The sequence below is a fragment of the Microtus pennsylvanicus genome, chromosome 13 (assembly GCF_037038515.1).
Source record: "Microtus pennsylvanicus isolate mMicPen1 chromosome 13, mMicPen1.hap1, whole genome shotgun sequence".
Taxonomy (NCBI): domain Eukaryota; kingdom Metazoa; phylum Chordata; class Mammalia; order Rodentia; family Cricetidae; genus Microtus; species Microtus pennsylvanicus.
The window spans coordinates 83,577,730-83,584,128 of NC_134591.1; positions in this window are offsets into that span (position 1 = coordinate 83,577,730).

Below are 6,399 nucleotides of genomic sequence, written 5' to 3' on the forward strand. Positions count from 1 at the left end.
AAACATTTTCTAAGATAAACAATTTAAGCTTTTATATTTCTCAACCTTATAAACATCTCTCTTGTAAGTTTCTTTTCTGAATTTGGTAACAAAGAACATGGTATAAACATCTAGTCTTCACTCCCATCAAAGACCTGATAAGGATATGATATTACCTGAGTAAACAGGAAGTGCAAAGCAAACAATTTTCCTAACTATAGAACTGACAGAGACAGCTAACTGCTTGGGCAGTCACCTAAGGTTCCTCTGCAACATTGGGGAATCCATCCGTAGCCTACTGACCTCGGATATCTGACAGACTTTTCTGTGAAGCAAGAATTTTGAAGAACTGTCCTATCTTTTCTTGGCAAAATTTGGTTGCCTTCTTTTGTCCAGTTTACACACATACTCTCAGCAGTTGAGGCAAGGGAAGTTTCTTGCCCAGAGGCTAACTTTGCCTTGGTGAACGTAAACTCCATATAGAGGTTCTTCGATGCCCATCTTTTTTTTTTATTTTTAAGTAGATTGGTGCTGCCAGGAGCAGACCTGTCTCACTGTCATGAAAAGCCTTATGTTATGAAAACATCATAAATGCCATATTCTGTATGTCTCTGAAGTATTTGAAGATCATCTACCTATCTAAAATATATCTGTTTGACCCTGAAAACATACCTAACATGACTACAAGTTTGATTGTTATAGATGACTAACTACTAAACTATATTTTTAAATTATCTTAAATACTTTATAACAATAGCTTTTTTTTAAAAAAAAAAAAAAAGAGAGAGAGAGAGAGAGAGAGAGAAAGAGAGAGAGAGAGAGAGAGAAGAATTGGTGCTTCCAGGAGCAGACCTATCTATAGAACTGACAGAGACCATATTCTGTATGACCGAATTCCACCCACCCCACCTCTTGAGAATGTGGACATTGTGTTCTTAAAATTACTTCCTGTTGTCTGGAGGTGACAGCATCTTTAGGGGACCCTGAGAAAATTAAGATAACGGTCAAGTCCTGGGAGAGCTAACTGTTGTCCCGTCTTGGTGTGATGGGAAAGTGCAGAGCTTACCTGAAGTCCTAAATCAAGAAGTCTATGAGGCTGGACCATCTCATCTAACAGCTTGCAACAGAGGCATTCTGAGAGGCTGGATCATCAGTGCTACTTGTCCTGTCTTCATTGATGTCTGGTCCTTTTGTTTTGAAAACATGAACCCTTTTAAAGGTAACATCTGCTTTAACACGAGTATGTAATCTCTGGTGTGCACAAATAAGCTAAAGATGGTTCTCTTTTCTATGCTTGAGCAGGTAAAAGACATCTGTCAACTTTATAAGTTTGGACTGTATAACCAGATTGTAATATAAATCTCAAGCCATGCCATATGAAAAGGTGGGATGTAATTATAAATCATGAGGATTCTGTAGCTAACAAGATTTATCATGTCTCCTCCAGTCTCAGAGCTGTAGAGGGATCAGATGTATACGTGTATGTGTGTGTGTGTGTGTGTCACCTGTCTTGTAGTCTTTCTTTATTTCTTTCTTCATATCTGCAGCCAAGATTTTCAGGAGTTCTCCCCTGGTCAAATCTGTTCCTTATTAATTATGAAGAAATACATAGCTTTTTGTTTTTTGTAGAAACAAAAGCATGACCCCTCCCCCAACACATTTCCTGACTTCCACTCTTAAGACATCTTTAAAATGTATAGGCTAGCTTAATTTAGTAGTTTTTTCCATAATCCAATATCTCTCAGCAGCTGCATTAAAAAATTCAGAGTCAACAAATCACTATATAGGATCCAGACAGGCTGCATTATAATATTTCCCAAGTGTACATGAGTTATTCTCCTTACACTACTGTATTCTCTCTTCAAAGACTTTATTTTTTCAAACTATTTATTTACTTTTCTTTGACTATCTACACCCATTTTCTTGTCTTTCTTCAGCATCTAAGCACATTTTCAAGCATACTGTACCTGTTCAGAGGTTTTCTCAGTCTGGACCTGACTTTTTGCTTGTGGCTCCACTTAGCACATGGCTCCAACCTCTTCAGGTCTGTGAGAGCTGAGTCTTATGCCTACAGGCCCTGGCCTGGAGCCACGTATATCTGCCCCAGCTCTGGGAAGGTTCTGAGCCTATGCTGAGGCAGGTGTTTCTAACTAATCTCCCATTCTGTCTAATAGTGTGCCATTCAAGTGCTCAGATGCACAGCTGGGCCTCTTAAAGGAGTCACGCCTCTATGCCAGAAGCAGCAGACTCCATCCCTGGGGATTTGTTCAGCTTTCTCAGACCCTAAGTTTGGATATATGAACCAGGCCTCCACATTGGACACCAAATGTAACAAGCTTTCTTGTCAGATTTTCTTTGAACCTCCAAATAATGACACAGAAACTTATTATTAATTATGAAAACTTGACCTTAGCTTAGACTTGTTTTCAACTAGCTCTTGTAATTTAAATTAACCTGTTTCTATTAATCTACATTTTGCTACTCTGCTCTTTACCTCTCATTGGTACCATGCATCCAACTTGATACTGGGCAATTTCCAGGCCCTGTTAGGACAGGCTGTTGGTTAGAGGTGGGGGGGGGGGTCCCTCTTGGACGATAAACATCTGTATGTAAGAGTTACCCCAGACAAGTGTAAATAAGAAGAAATAGAGGAAGAAAGAGCAAGTTTAGATATAAAAGTGTTTTGGATCATTTGTTTGCGCAGTGGTAGAAGTTGTCATCACTGAAAATTGAGCATGTTGGGCTGGAGAGATGGCTCAGTGGTTAAGAGCTCAGTGGTTAAGTATTCTGTATTCAGTTTGCTGCTGCTTCTCACGCTAGCAAAGGCAGCTACCCTCCTGTATTTTTCCCTCCTAATAAGTCTCTTGATTGAGGTTTGTTGTGAAGTGTGGCATTTTTGCCAGGGCAGAGTCCAGCTGTAACAACAGTGGAGCAGAGCTGTAACACTTTCTCTGGGAAAACCTTTCCCCACTGGAGCAGAGTTGTTGTTACACTTGTATTGTGGAAACTTTCTCCAAAACAGAGCTGTACTGTGATGCTTGCATATAATGACTTTGTGGTATTCCTTGGCTCCCAACTGCCAGAATACCTTTTCATCTGATCTGCAACACTTAAACAGTTTCCTCTGATTTATAACATTCAATTTGGAGGGGAGCTCTTTAAAACACAGAATGTTCTGAAAGGAGATGAAACATTGCACCCTGCAAGTGTAAGTGTTACAGCTCTGAGGGGAAAGGTATCCTGGGACTAGAAAGTCAAGGAATACCACAAAAATCACACTGCACAACAATCCTCACACAAGAGATTTATTGGGAGGGAAAAACTCAGGAAAGTGATTGCCTCTGCATGGGTGAAAAGCAGCGGAGAGCTGAGCAGAAGACAGGGTTTATATAGAATTTCTTCTGTGTGGGGACTTTCCAGAGCAGGAAATGGTGGGATTTCAAGTCCCGAGCTTGGACTTTTTACTCTGTAGGGTGGGGGCTGGGTCTGGCTATTAGAGCAGTTAGAGTGTTCTGTGGGTAGAACCTAGTGATTGAAGATTCTCAGGGGAGTGGCCTGGCCACTTTCATGCCTCAAGGGACTTACAGCAAGGAAATTGGTTAAGGTTTTTTTTTTTTTTTTTGTTTTGTTTTGTTTTGTTTTGTTTTTGAGACAGGGTTTCTCTGTGGTTTTGGAGCCTGTCCTGGAACTAGCTCTTGTAGACCAGGCTGGTCTCGAACTCACAGAGATCCGCCTGCCTCTGCCTCCCAAGTGCTGGGTGGTTAAGCTTTTTGTACACTGTGAAGATGTGTCTTTGTCAAGGTGCCTTCTGATTGGTTTAATAAAAATGGCCAATTACAGAATTTTAGGCACATAGGACACTGGGGAGAAGAAGTCACCAGCCAGACACAGAGGGAGCAGGGAAGCAGCAGGAGCAGTTCAGAGTAAAGGTAATAAAGCTACAAGGCAGAAAGTAAAATAATAGAAATAGGCTAATTTAAGTTATAAGCGCTAGTTAGAAGCAAGCCTAACAGCCTACAGAATGGAAAAGATCTTCATCAACCCCACATCAGAGGACTGATCTCCAATATACAAAGAACTGGAGAAACTTGACATCAAAAGAACAAATAATTCAATAAAAAATGGGGTACAGACCTAAAAAAAGAACTCTCAACAGAAGAATCTCAAATGACTGAAAGACACCTAAGAAAATGTTCAGCACCCTTATCAGAGAAATGCAAATCAGAACAACTCTGAGATTCCATCTTACATCTGTCAGAATGGCCAAGATGAAAAACACTAATGACAGCTTATGCTGGAGAGGATGTGAGGTAAGGGGAACATTCCTGCATTGCTGGTGGGAATGCAAACTTGTACAGCCCCTTTGAAAATCAGTATGGTGATTTTTCAGAAAATTAGGAAACAATCTACCTCAAGACCCAGCAATGCTATTTTTGGGTATATACCCAAAGGAAGCTCATTTATACCACAAGGATATGTGCTCAACTATGTTCATAAACAGCATTATTTGTAATATCCAGAACCTAGATGCCCCTCAACCAAAGAATGGATAAATTTACACAGTGGAGTACTACTCAGAGGTAAAAAATAGTGACATCTCGAAATTTGCTGGTAAGTGGATAGATGTAGAAAAAAAAACCATATTGAGTGAGGTAACTCAGACCCAGAAAGACAAAATATAAGAAAAACTAACTTACAATCCACAACCCCAGAGAACCTAGACAACAAAGAAGACCCTAAGATCTAAATAGGAAGGAGAAAAAGACAAAATCTTCTGAGTAAATTCGGAGCATGTGAACTATGAGAGAAGGTAGAAGGGGAGAGGGGGTGAAGGGAGGGAAGTGCAGAAAAATGTATAGCTCAATAAAAACAATAAAAAAGACACCTCCAAAATAGGATATATATAACTGGAAATATTGGTAAGGGTGGGAACAATGAGAAATGGTGGGTTGAAGAGAGAAGAATAAAGAAACATGGATAGATGAAAGAAAGAAAGAAAGAAAGAAGGACAGAAGGAAAGGAAGAAAGAGAGGAAAGAAGGAAGAAAGGAAGCAAGGAAGGGAGAAAGGGAGGAAGAAGCCTAAGCTATAGACCGAGTCCCCCCCCCCCAAGACAGGGTTTCTCTGTAGCTTTGGAGCCTGTCCTGGGACTAGCTCTTGTAGACCAGGCTGGCCTCGAACTCACAGAGATCCGCCTGCCTCTGCCTCTCGAGTGCTGGGATTAAAGAGCTGCACCACCACTGCCCAGCTAGATCAAGCTTTCATAATTAATAATAAGTCTCTGTGTGGTTATTTGGGAGCTGGCAGGTGGGACAGAAAAATCTTCTTACAAATAGCAACCAACATCCAGCAACATATATCCACATAAGACCTGAGAAATCTTTTAAAAGATTCTAAACACACAAAAACGGAGCCCAATGTGACTTCCTAGTCTTCTGTTTTTCATGCCAGCTCTGATACAGAAATACATCTCCTGGAAGCTGCCTGGGTGCGTGAGTCTCCAGTGCACCAAGAGCTAAGCCACATGGTGGATTTAAGGTTTTTCTCATGCAGACAGGAAAGCTTACTGATGCACAGTAATTCCTGATCCAGTTGGGAAAAAAAAAACCCTCTAAACAGGTTAGTGTGTTTAAAAAATGTGCATAGATGTAAGAAAGAAAAAAATGGGTATAAACAGTTATAAAAAGTAAATAGTTTATAAATAATAGAGCAAAGTCTTTAAAGAACAAATAAAGTAATATAAAAAGAATAAGCCACATAAGGATGGGAATATACACATGGAGTCTGGATCCTATATGGTGCCTTATTAACTTTAAAATTTTAAATGCTATGTGTACAAAAAACAATAGCTGTGGAGAGACATTGGATATGGAAACTGCTAAATTAAACCAACCTATATATTTCAAAAATGTCTTAACTTCAAAATGGAAGTCAGAAAATGTGTTGTGTTGGGACAGAGGTTATGCTTTTGTTTCCACAGAAAATGAAAGGCTATGGGTTCTTTCCAGATTAACAGAGATCAGATTTAATTGGTGGTGACTCCCTAAAAAATAAACATAAAGAAATAAACTAGAAAAACTAAAAGACAGGTGGTATATATTTTACCTGTTCAAACATAAAACAAAAATCATCTTTGGCTCATCCAAGCAGAGGCAGCCACCCTCCTGTGTTTTTCCCTCCAAATAAATCTCTTGTGTGAAGTTTGTTGTGCAGAATGACTTTGTGGTATTTCTTGGCTCCTGATGGTCAGGATACCTTTCCCAGCAGAGCTATATCACTTGTGGTGGGGAAACCTTCCCCTTGCCTGAGCAGAGCTATAACACTTCCATTGGGGAAACCTTTCCCCTTAGAGCTGTAACACTTACATTCCCCAAGCATATGCAAGTTATAAGGACTGTAGAAAAACTGTCTCAGACAGGCT